Below are 14,144 nucleotides of genomic sequence, written 5' to 3'. Positions count from 1 at the left end.
CAAAGTGTTCAATGGTCAAGATTGAACCGACTGAATTGTTTAACCTACATGTTTAGGGTTTAGGGTTTATGCTACCGGCCTATATGTTTCCTATAAGGTTGATGTTGTATTTTATGTTGAGGTTGTTAGCAAATGTTTTGTGTGTATCTAAGAGCAGAGATACGTGATTCTTGCTAGACCAGATAAGAGAATAGATACCTGTAGAGTGTGATTGCAGAAGGAAGGAACTAAAGCGGATCTGCATTGGCATTGAGTGTTGTTATCAAATCATTGTAATACCTATTGATCTCTAGCCACTTCAACAGTTGGAAAATCCCTTAACAGGGTAGCTTTAACCAGCTTGCTGTAAATCCTTTAACAGGGTGACTCAAAATCATTGATTTCTTAAAATCCTCTAACAAGGTAACCTTTAACAGGGTTTAACCCTTAACCAGGTATATAGCCATCCCTTAACTGGGTGATCACTAGCAGGATCGGTTCCTAACAGAACCTATTATAAATTCTTTAACCGGACTAGGCTTCTAACAGAGCGGACTTCAAAAGGGTTCAAAGAATAGCTTGTGGGTATTCATCCCCACCGTGGTTTTTCCCAGTTGGTTTTCCACGTGAAAAATATGTGTGTTATGTGTGATGCTTTTCATGTGATGCTTTGTTATTTTCTATCAAGCGGTAAAGCATGTTGAACCAGTAAGTCTTTACATTTATGTTGATGTATTACTAGTGTATGCATATGGATGAAGTGGAAATAAGATGTTAGATTGTGTGGAAAGCTAAGTGTTACCGGTTTATGTCTTTCACATTCTTACTGTGTTGAACCGGTAGTAATCTAGTTTAAACCAGTGTTATTGCTTGCTTGTCAAGTGCAGTGTTTTCAGTCAAAATGGTTTAAGGAAAAGTGTTTTTGTCTATACTAATTCACCCCCCCCCTCTCAGTACCAGTTTGGTACTAACTGTTCATCATTGATTCATCAAGAACTACTTCTGGTTAGGAATCACCTGGTTATGCCTTATTAGAAGCACAATACCCTATTAGGAGTAACCTCGCTGGAGGATTTAAGAATCCAAGAGAATGGACCACCTTGTTAGAGGATTTAATGAGTAACCAAGCTTGTTAGAGCTTACCTGGTTAAGGGATTTTACTTCTAATGTAATTGTTAGAAAACAACAGGTTTTCTTGATCTGTCTGAGTAGCACTACATTTGTTTGATCAGATGCTTCTAAGCTTCAATCTTCCTTCACTCAAAGTGCAAATCCATTCACTGGTTGGGCAACCACACACTCAATAGGTTTTCTACCAATCTTTCCAACAACATTTACAAACAACTTCATCGACCTTAAGTACAAATCAATTAGGTCAGTAACACAACAAAAACCTAATTCTCATCATTGAGATTACAAACAAGTCAATTCAATCTTGACCGTTAGAAATCATGACAATCTCTTCACATTCTTCAAGACAATTCCAACCACTCCATGATCACCACTCCATTGGACTTTGTAACTCATCACACGTTGTGCATTAAATGAAATCCACTTTGCTCCTTCCCTAGACAATAAGCAAACGCACCAAACCAATTTGAATTTATCCTCATACAATGATCACATGTGTCTCCATCATTACCGCTCATCAGATGATAAACCAACAAACTTGATCTGTTAGGGTTTAACAGCTGATAGGGTTTATCGATTACATTATATAGAAAGGTTTGACCCTTTACACCAATTCACCGATTCAACTCACAAACTTTACATACCTGTTACAATATCTTCTACAACTCTCTTCTTACCAGTTACTAGCCAATATCAAAAACAACAATATCAGCTAAAACATGAATACCTTTTACCAGTTCAATTGACATCAATGACAACATATCATTAATGCAATCTCTATGTAAAATGTCAATAAACTCAAAATGTCAATAGTGTTGGCAGATGAGATCAAAGTTGTGTGTGTGTTGATGTTCGTCACTTGATGCAGAGTTCAAGGATAGCTTCATGATCATGAGATCCTTCTTTTTAGATCATTTTTTGCATCTCATCCTGAGTGCAGTTAGCTTTGGGTTTTGCATGTCCTCTTTGTATCTTTCCCTATGAGCAGTTAGCCTTGGTGTGCAAGTTTGGAGTGGTGAACTCCCATTTTTAATTATCTCTAATTTATAATGAATATATTATTGTGGGCAGGTTCTCACCATGGTTTTTCCCTGTTTGGGTTTTCTACGTATAAATCTTGGTGTTCATGTGTTGGGGTGTGTTGAAGTTTAATTGTTTATGTATTTCATTTAGTTTTTGTTTTGGATTGATTAAACCCCCCTCTCAGTCCTACCTTGGGTTCAACAATTGATATTAGAGCATGGTTCTTGTTGAGTAAGCTTAACCTCTTGAGGTAGATCCGGTATGATGCAATATGTGTATTACAAGGTTCAGATATTTGATGGTACTAATTTTTTGTACTTGAAGGAGAGAATGGAGTCGCATTTGGAGACAATGCAAAATGGAATTTGGGAAATCATTCAAATTGGATATAAAGAGCCGTGGGGTGATACTAAGACTCCAGATGAGATAAAGTTGAAGGAAGCTAGTGTGAAGGATAGAGCTATAATTGTGATCTGTATATAAGTGATTCTATGTTTGAAAGAGTAAAAGGGTTGAAGGAAGCTAAAGTTGTATGAAACAAGTTGTGTTTGGCATATGAAGGTGATTCAAAGACAAAGCAAGCTAGGCTCATGAATTTTAAGCAAAAATATGAGTACCTAAGAATGCTAGAAGATGATAGCATTAAGAATTATATTCATAGAGTGATTAATCTTGTTGATGGTATTAGAGTTGATGATGGAAATTCAGAAGAATGGGATGTTGTGCATAAGATCTTACTAACTTTGCCTAATTCCTACAGGTCATAGAGATGTGTTATACAAGAGAGAAATGATTTGAGTAAATATACTATTGATCAACTTATTGGTACCTTGTCAGCCTATGAGATTTCAAAAATAAAGAAAGAGAAGAGAGAAAAGAGAGAAGCAACATTTAACGCTTGAAGACTTGATGATCCAGAATCCAATGGAAATCTAGATGAAGTTGAAGTAAATTTTGTGAGAAGATTGCAGCATGGCATTGAGAAATACAAAGGTAAGTTACCTCTTAAATATTTTTCTTGTGGTAGAATTGGACATTATGTTTCTAATTGAACTTATAGAGAAGATAATAAGAGGTTGGATGTTGATGAGAAGAAGAACAAGTTTAAGAAACACAATTTTAATGGAAGAGAGAATATTGGCTTATGTTCTATTGAGGAGCATACATTAGAAGATGAAGTTGATAATGATTTAAATGAAAAAAAATTGTTTCTGGCAATTGAGAATAAGGAGAGTGCTTTGGAGAAACTAGAAGATGAGAAGACTATTAACACTGCATTGTGTGCTAAGATGGAACCGAATACATGGATTATAGACTTTGGATGTTCAAATTATATGACCAGTGATAAAGACAGATTTATTAATATGAAGAAGTATGATGGAGGATCAGTGAAGTTTGTTGGAGAAGATGGTGCATCTATTTGAGGTATTGGAAGTGTTTCAATTGGTGGTAAGCATAAGACTAATGATGTTTATTATGTTGAAGGTTTAAGACATAGTTTGTTAAGTGTTAGTCAAATGTGTAGAAATTGGTATGAAGTTTGTTTAGTAGTACCAGATGTGTGACCAAAAAGGAGAAGTTTAGTAAAAGAGCTGCAAAAGGAGTTAGAACAAGTGGAAGTGTATATTATATCAAAAATAGAGAGGAGAACAAGTCTTTGCTAGTGCAAAAAGTTGAGATTATGCATGTAGTTTCAGAGAAGAAAAGTGATTTAAAAGAAAGCAAAGAGAAGGAAACAAATGATGATAAAGAAGAAGAAGAAGAAGAAGAGGAGGAGGTTAATTTAGAAATATTTCCTACTAAGTATGTTCATAAGAATAATTTAGAGAATAAGATAATTGCAAATAAGACAAAAGGTGTTTAGAATAGAAGGAAGATTATTAAAGCTCAAGATCAAGCTAATAACTATTCTCTATCTATGACAGAGCTGAAAACTTATGAGGAAGCAAGAAAAGATAAAAATTGGGTAAATGAAATGGAAGAATAATTGAATCAAATTCATAAGAACATGACTTGGGAGCTAGTACCTAGACCAATGGACAAGAATGTAATTGGAACTAAGTGGGTATTCAAAAATAAGTTGAATGAGCAAGGACGGATGACAAGGAATAAAGCGAGGCTAGTATGTAAAGGATATTCTCAAGTGGAAGGTATATAATTTGAAGAAACTTTTTCTCTGGAAGCAAGGATGTAAGCTATTCATATGTTTCTTGCATTTTATGCTTACAAGAACTTTAAAGTTTACCAGATGGATGTCAAATCAACATTTTTAAATGGAGATCTAGAAGAAGAAGTTCGCATTGAGCAAGCAGGTGGATTCAAATTAATAGAAGATCTGAATATGGTATGTCGACTGAAGAAAGCTTCATATGAACTTAAACAAGCACCTAGATCTTGGTATGCAAGATTAGACAAGTATTTGCTTCAGCAAAATTTTAGGAAAGGTACAACAATTAGTAATCTTTATTTCAAGATTGATGGAGATAAGTTGTTGATTGTTATAGTTTATGTTGATAATATTATATTTGGTGGAATGCAATTTAATCAATCAAAAGATGGAATTTTTATTTCTTAGAGAAAGTATGTGAAAGAAATGTTGAAGAAGTTTGGTTTTGATGATTGCAACCAGTTACTACTCCTTTAACCATTGGATACAAATTGAGTAAAGATGATGAGCCTTTGGAAGCTGAACAAAAGAAGTAAAGGTTGATGATTGGTGGATTTTTTTATTTGACTATGTCCAAACCAAATATCATGTAGGTTGTTTGTCTGGTAGCTAGATTTCAAGCAAATTTGAAGGTGACACAGGAGCAAGTTGTAAAAAGAATTTTTAGATACTTGAAAGGTACTATGGACTTTGGACTTCGGTACAAGAAAGGTGGAGATTTCATGTTGAAATCCTATACTGATGCATATTGAGATAGAAATGTTAATGACTGGAAGAGTACTAGTGGTGGTGCATTCTTATTGGGGGACAGATTGGTCTCCTGGTTTCGTAAGAAACAAGACTCATTTTCCTTATCTACTATTGAAGCAAAGTATATTGCAGAAACTTCTTATTGTACTTAGGTGATGTAGATGAGACAAAGTCTTAAGGATATCAAGATACCATATGATGAAGCAATTCCTATTTTGTGTGACATTACAAGTGCAATTAACATTTCGATGAATCCTATTATGCATTCGAGAACAAAGCATATTTCAAACAAATATCATTACTTAAGGGAGAAGGTTGTTGAAAAGGATGTTTGTTTGGAATATATTTCTACAAAAGAGCAGGTTGCAAACATTTTCACTGAGGCATTGACAAAGGATACATTTGAGTTTCTATAGGAGAAGCTTGGGATCATTGTCGCTCCTTCTAGCTACGTACATTTTGGGGATTCATCTTTCTAGGGGGAGTATTCATGCCTTTTTTTTCTAGGATTGATGTTGTGGTTTCTCTTAGGGGGAGCAACGATGTGTTGTGTTGTTGTAACCTTTGTCCTTGATGGAAAAGTGGGAGAGATTGAGTTGTTGGTTTTGGAATCAAGGAACACAAAGAGGGGGGAAAGAATTAGTGTTCTACAATCAATAACTCTATTAAACTATTATTTCAACCACTTAATGCAAATGAACAAAAGAAAGATGCAACAACATAAAGCAAATAACCACAACACCAAGATTTTTATACATGGAACCCAGTTAAGGGAAAAACCATGGTGGGGATGAACCCACAAAATAAGTGTACTCTGTAGAAGTATAGAAATTTTATAATTAGGGAATGCATATGCATTTAGGCACACTGCCTAAAGCTCGCTGCTCAAAAGAGAGAGGCTCACTGCCTACAACTCAAATTTTAAAAGATTACAGATCATTTGAATTGATTAACAACATCTACAAATGCCAAAGTACAGTTTTGGTTAGCACAATACATGAATTTCATACACCTCATCTCTCACTGCTCTATTACACTATTTTGTTATAACCCAGAGAACCAATCTCTATCCTGTGCACATGAGACTATGCGGAATCGATCACTAATTCCTTCCACGCATCCAAAATGATCAAAAATATCGCTCTTATATATTTGCAACAAGAAATCATATCGACCACATGTCAGTTCAAGAACATTTAATTCTTTTGAGAACCGTGTACAAACTAGCAGCAAAATTCAAACTCAAATGCTAGTGCGGACCAAAACAATCGAACACACGCTACCACATATATCATCTAAACATCCTCGATCACAAAAATAATTGCCAAAGTCACTCCACTTAATCCGCATAATGATTTACCATGCTAGTCGGTCATATTGCATTATCAAACCAAAACTTGATACATTAGATCTTCTAACTCGCACATCAATCATCACCGAAGGCTAAAATTATGGAATAAGGTGCTCCAGACATATCTTCCTTGTTCTATAACTTAACTTATCTCTACTTATCTGCATTCTAATGCTTAATTACAATGATTACTCATTTCTCCAATTGCTTTCTTTAGTCAGATTTTACATAATTTTACCTGAGGCATAAACTCCACATTCTCGAGGCCAATGCAGTGATCTCCAACCCTATTGTCTTACATAACCTACAAGTACCTATTAGCATTCATGTTGGTAACATCCTACACATACCAGTTTCCTATACCGGTCTACCATCACTATCGGAGCACCTTCCTATAACTGTTGACATTTTGTGTCACTTTTTCATTTGATTCAAATTGTTAATCTCCAACCATTGACACATGTAGTAGTGATCCAACACTGATCTGTAGGTGTGTATCCAAGGTAGCCACTACACATACTTATCTTCTCATTTTCATCCTTCATTCTGGCAGCATCTTGTTCTTCCATGTGTCCTTCTTCACTAAGGGGGTGAATGATCTAGTTAATATGTTACTCCCCCTGAGGTCATGCATTTCCTTGAGGCCTTAGGAGATACCACCTGTGCATTGAATGCATAGTATTGGTCCATGGTCTTCTTCCTCCATACCTGCTTGGACTTTCTCTTCTTCCCATTTTTCATTCATGGGAGCAGGTCTTACCTTCTTCTGCTGATGAGTCCTTACATTTCTGGACACTACATCATGACATGAAGCAGTGCTAAAGTAGCACACAACATCCATCTCAACCTCATGATTGGGGAATCTCTTAGCATACCAATTTGACCATCTTCTTCTGGTCATGTTGCTATGACTAGCAACCGAAACCGATGTACCTCTTGATCCTGCAAGGACATTTCTCCTTTGGTTCCATGCAGGTCTTTTACTTCCATATGCTCTGTATCAATTTCTATGTTGAGAATAGTTTCTATACCACGCTCCATGTGTCTGCAAGTTCCTCCTCCTACATTCAAACTCTCTATGGCCGATTCCATTGCAGTTATAACAAACAATATCTGCATAACTGGGAAAGGGGACATGCATGTATCTACTCCTGGATACATTTTTCTCATATACATGATGTCTATGAGATCCTATATTATTCTTTCTAGATATCTTTTGACACTCTTCTACCCTATGGCCATAACCATTACATGCAAAGAAATAACCAGTAAAGGATGGCGTATGACTTACAAATTTATTCTGCCATGCATGACGAGATCTTTTCAGTTTAGCATCTCCATTTTTGCTTCTTCGGGGATGGATCCTAGATTGTTTATTATGTGCAACCCTTCCATTTGGTCTCTTCTTCTCCCACACTTGATTTGTCCTATGGGTGCATTTTATCCTCTGCCAGTAGGAGATCTTCTTCATTGTCTTCTCATGTTTCTGCTTCTGGTGAAGCTATCTTCTCGCATTTTACCTTTTCCTTTGGGATATGCGTTGTTCCTCCTTCTTGTAGCATCGGTCTTCATTCTTGTCTGCAAGTCTTCACCAGTTGTATTTATATCTACCTTCTTCCAGGGAGCATTTCTAACTATGAAGGTTTGTCCCTTGTTCTCTCCATTTGAGGAGACAAATAGAATGTCATTGTGGGGGACATTTTTGTTGGTGGAGCATCCACCGGCACCACTTCCTAAAACTTTAGTGTCCTTGGCATGCTTTTGCTTTTTCAACATTTTTTCCAAGGCATGAGTGCTGCCATCAGACCGGATTCTTACGTTGAGCTCATCTTGACACTTCTCAAGGTCATTTTGGAGAACCTCCATTTCTCCAAGAAGCTTCTGATATTATTTATCTTTTACTTCTAGCTCAGAGGCTAGATCACTGCACCGACACTCCTTGGTGTCTTCCTTATGATACTTCAACTCTTAGATGCTTTTCTTAGATTCTTTAGGGCATTGTATCAACCAATTTTGCTCCACTATAGCAGCATTCTTGAATAGCTCTTACTCATTTCTTACTCTTCTAAGTTCTTCAAGTGCATTCACAAGCTCACCTTCAAGATCAATTTATGCTTCATCTTCTTCTTCACATTCACTATCACTACCAAACACATCTTGTTGGTAGGAGTGATCTGCATGATCATTTTCAAATGTGTGTCTCTCATCTTCTGATTCTTGAGCCATGAAGAGGTGGCTTCCTTCTTCATCAATTTTGTGGTCGCTAGTAGATCTGCTTTCATCATCTGCAGATACATGAGATGCATTTCTCATCTTATCATCACAAGTCAGTTTTGCAGTAGTGGGCTCATTTCCATAGAGCTTCTTCAGTCTTTCCCATAAGCTTTTTGCCAATCTGCATCAGTTCACCTGTAAAGAGACATCACTTGTTAGCCCATTGAGTATAGCCTTCATATCTACTTCATTGCACTAATTTCTGCTTTCTGTATCTGAATCAGTGGGAGGACAAACTTTACTAGGGTAGCCATTTACAACAAACATCATCCTAGGGAGGACAAGTAGACTTCCATTCTACAACTCCAAATAGAATAGCTTGACCCATCCAAAAATGGAGTAGGGATTGACACTAAACAAACCATTGTATCATTAAGCCAGAATCTACCCAAGGTAGAGAAACATCGTCTGATTGGGAACCTAGGCTTTGATACTAATTGATAGACACGATGCACCACTGAGAGGGGGGTGAATCAGTGGTTTTCAAACTTTTCCCTTTTTCTATCTATGGGAGTATACCGGTTAAGAGATATAATTGAACGCAGACTTATTGGTTAGAAGCAAGACTAATCATAAATGCACTCACACATAAAAGGACATCCCATAACCCCAGCATATATGAGGAAAATCCAAGATGGGAAAAATCTCAATGATAAATGTTGCTGGAGTCTACTGCTCCAATCTAGCCTCACAACGAATCTCTAATTACAATTTTTAGGGTACCAACCCAAGGAGCACCAACCCCTGATTTTAGGGCACCAACCCAAGGAGAACCAACCCCTGATTTAGGGAACCAACTCAAGGAGCTACAACCCCTGCACTGAGCTCCAACTCAGTGAATACAAAAACATGTTTTCATACCAAATTTATCTTCTTGTTACAAATGGATTTTGTAACACTTCTTCAATTCTCTCTACTAGATCTTCTGTCCAATTCACTTTCGGTTCTCTCTATCGGTTCTCTCTTCTGGTTGCCTTTTCTCTCTATTGAACTGCTTCTCTCCAACAAAACTATGCTCTATCAGTTCTATTCCTGCCTTCTCTATAGTTTCCTTCACTTCTTCTCTACCGATATGGTCACTATCAGTTTTGCACTTCTGGTGTCGGTTGAACACTTCAACCCTGTTCTTCCACACATGCAGTCTCTTCTCCTTCTTCTTGATGAGCACTTGACTGATTTCACCTTAAATGTAGCAACACTCCCTCATCTAGAGGCAATACTCTCTCCTTTAGTAGCCCTAAACAATATCTTTTGCTCGCATACTTATAACCTGGTTTTCCTGTCAAAATCCTATTCAAATTTCAAGCAGTTAGGGTTTCTTCTTCGACCCCGAGGCAAACCAAATCCAATCAGATCTCATTCAATCTGATCTCCAAGATAGCTATTTGCACATCACCACCATTAATTTTCCTTCCAATACATGTTTTATAAACTTATCAAACACGGCCCTGTGTCTCGACCTGCATCTGTCAAAACACCATAAATATCTCAGTTGTTTCCTTCTCAAAGTCCTGCAATATGATTTCCTTGCTTCAATTTTGGTGCCAACTACTCCCTGATATTTCTTTGTCATTCACTCTTCCTCGAGCTGCACTCCTCTGATCCAATCCACAAATCATGGGCTCCACATTAAATGCACACCTGTAGAAACACCTATCCCTACAAGCACTTCACCGACCTCTGCGAGCTTGCCACTTCAACTCCACATGGAATCCATGTCGATATCCACTTTAGCAAAGATCTTTGTGTTGGCTAGACTTGGTCACCGACAATCAACACACAACTGGTATCTCACACTTTATTGGTTACCCTTCATGTTTGCACTTTTTTGATCTACCGGTGGAACACTTAATCGGTCAACACTCTTGCTAACCTTCCTTGTGCACATCTTCATCAAATGGGAATCTTCTGCTTCTGCACCTTGTCTATATTACTGGTGGACATACATACTGGTAAACACTCTTGATGAAACTATGTCATCAACCTTCGACATACTCCATCTTCAATCGGGCCATTTTCCTCTATCTGCATCTGCTCAACCTTGCCTTCTTCCTGATCAACTCAGACCATGTCTCAATCGGTCTGTCAAAGTGACAAACCTATCACTCTTCATCTATACCTGCAACTCAACATGCTTTATATGTCGGTCCAGTGCATATCCCTAATTTCATGCACTTGAGGCATTCCTTTGATTCACTGATAGATCCGGTGTGAGCCTTCAAACATCTCCCTTTACCAGTTCTTTCTTATCTCATAGAACTATGATGCACACTTTTCATAATAGGAGATTAGCTCGACTTGCCAGTGGTAGTGGATCCTTGTCATCTGCATCCTACAATTCACTCATGTGGCTTCCATGTTTGTGCAACATATCTTCAAACAGACACATGTGAACTAGTTTGGGGCACACTACCTATTAGTCATCTCTTCACATGGTGACTACATCTTCATCTGATGGGAGTCTTGTTGTTCTGCATCCGCACAGCATACCGGTGACCTGTATATTCTTCTCCTCTTGTGTTGATGTGATTTAGGTAATATTCTACCTCTTCATCATAAACAACAGCTCAAGCACCTTGCTCATCCTACTTGTACACTGGTCATAAGCTTTCTGGTTGGCAGCTACTCACTGTCAACACATCACTAACCAGTTGACATCCTCTCCTTATCGGTGATAGACTGTATCAATAACCTATCCATTTCATCCACACAAATCAACCACTAACTTGTGTACCGGTGACTCAAGTGATCATTCCTCTAAATGACATTCTCTTTCTTACCTTACTGGTGTTCTGCAACACAAGGTGATATCAAAGATATCTCATCTTGTACTCATCCATGATAGTGTTGCACATACATCTCCTATACCAGTAGTCATCCTATACCGGTTGACATAAATGACAACACAATGCCAACAAGGGCCCCCACATATGTCAAATTTACTCAATACCTCAGCCACTTGACCAACTTATTTATATAGCGGCTAAGAAAATCCACTCGAGATCGCGTCGGGAGAGTCGATATCCTCGACATGTCCTAATTCGAGATACTCTTGTGGGGTGATGAAATCCCCAATCAAGAAATACCCCTCAATTATGGGCTAAAAGGGGAAAGTTTAGGGTGGCTCTATGGGGAAGAGCATCCTCGCACATGTGTGAGAACCCCTTGGTCAAAGGTGATGTGGAGATGTTGAAGTGATTTGTGCATGCAAGTCCTTCAAGAAGGGGTCACATGTGGATTTTGGGTAGATGTGTAGTATTTTTAATTTGAATAAATACTAACAGGGGTTAGGCCTTGGTTTAATTAGTTTAATGGGGGGATTAAAAGATAGGTTTGTAGGAATCATAGAATTAGCTTAATTAATTATAAATTAATTTAGCTGATTGGGATTAAGAATAAAGTTGGAATATTCCTTAAAGGTGAGCTTGATTTTTTTGAAATAAATCAACTTTGGGATAAAAGAGGCATGTATAATTAATTAATTAATATGTGGAAGGGGAAAATTAATTAAATGCATTAATGTAAGGGAATAATAGGCTAACATGATTAATTAAATTAATCAAGGGATTTTAATTAATTTTATGTGTCTACATTTTGCCCCTCTTTGATATAGCATCATGAAGTGATGTTATGTCAAAGAAGAATAAAATATAGTAGATAGAAAAGGACAAGGACTAGTAGCATGATGCCCCAATCATTGGTGGGTTGAGGAAGGATGACAAGGAAGCAGTGGTATGCCCCTCCAGAGGACATGCGGATTTCAAGAACATGGGTGTGCTCGCGAAATGGACGGGAATATAGGATGAAAGGAAAAAAGGGAGGGACGGGGAAAGTTAATAAATTGAAGACCTTAGGGAAAATGGGAGATGGAATGAAAGAGGATTTTGTTATGCCTAGCATATCTATTTCCCCATTAGTCTCCTTGAGTCGAAATGTGGGCCCCCTTTTCTTTTTTTTTCCCTTTGGGTCCTTTTTGGTTTTTACCTCAGAACTCGAGAGTCCCGAAGTCCCAAGGTCCCTTTTGGTTTTTACCTCGGAACTCCGGAGTCCCGAGGTCTTTTTTGGTTTTTTACCTCGGAACTCTGGAGTTTCGAAGTCCCAAGGTCTTTTTTTGTTTTTGTTTTTTTACCTTGGTACTCCGGAACCCCAAAGTCCCAAGGTCCTTTTGTTGTTGACCTCGGTATTTCGGAGTCCCAAAGTCCCGAGGTTGTCTTTTGCTTACTTGCTTCGTAACCCCGAACCCTCAAAGTTCTGGGGTAGGGTGTTTTCATTTGAGCTCAAAACCTCGGGACCCTCGAGTCCCGAGGTCATGTTTAAGGTTTTGCACAGACGGGTTTGTGATGAGCTATGAATAGGGTTGATGGACTTTTTAAAGTTCATTTGTGCATTCAGAGCTCCTCTTTCCTAGCTTCAAGTCGCGAACTTCCGGACCTCTGAGCTTTCCTTGGCGTTTTCAAGCATTTCGATTCACCAAGTTGGTGAATTTTCTTTCCTTTCTTGTGGTTTCTAGTTTAGTTTTTCTTTTTGTTTTGTTTTTGTTTCCCTTCATTTTTTTCGCGTGCCTTTTTCGTTGTGTGCCCTAGTTTTTTATCCCGGAGTTCCGAGTGGTTGGCCATTCCTTGACCCCGAAACCCCAAATCCCTAGAGTTCTGAGTATTTCCATTCCATGACCCCGGAACCCCAGATCCCCGAAGTTCTGAGCGGCCCCATTCCATGACCCCAGAACCCCGGATCCTTGGGGTTCCGGGTGGCCCCATTCCATGGCCCCAGATCCCCAAAGTTCCAAGTGACTTTTGCATACACCTAACCTTAGAATCCCGAAGTTTCGAGCCTTCTCCACTTGTGCCTAGCCCAAGACCCCAAAGTCTCGAAGTAAATCAAAGTTTATCCTTAATATTGAAGACTGAAGATTTGCGTTTTGCTTGCAGGTTCGAGTGGTTAGATGGACTCATCCTCTAGAAAAAGAGGCAAAGAAATTGATAGACTCCCAGCCACCATGAAGTATCATTATCAAGGACAGGTCTACGTTTCAAAGCTGGAAGATCAAGTCAGATGGGTGACGGATACGGAAATAGGCCACATAGAAATTGAGGATATCAAGACTCAACTGGACAAATCTAGTCTGGAGGCCCTCCACAAGAGAATCAAGAGATCTGGCTTAGTGGAGGCTACTGTCTTCCCATAGTCGTTACAGGCACCAAAGTTCATAATGGCCATTGCCCCATTCTATAACCCGGAAACTAGAAAGTGCATAGATGCACAAGGAAAGACGGTCATAGACTTGTCTCCAGATATGCTGGGGTTTGTCTTTGGAATCCCAACCAAGGAGGAGGTATTTCTATTAACTAAAGAAGAGGCCTTAAAAGCATGGAATGACAAAATATCAGCCAGCAAGAGGCACATGAATACAAACTGGCTAGAAGAAGAAAGAAAGATATGTCTTAAGGCAACAGAGATCCTGAGGGCAGA

This window comes from Cryptomeria japonica, chromosome 5, assembly GCF_030272615.1.
Source record: "Cryptomeria japonica chromosome 5, Sugi_1.0, whole genome shotgun sequence".
NCBI lineage: Eukaryota > Viridiplantae > Streptophyta > Pinopsida > Cupressales > Cupressaceae > Cryptomeria > Cryptomeria japonica.
This window is presented reverse-complemented; position numbering follows the sequence as displayed.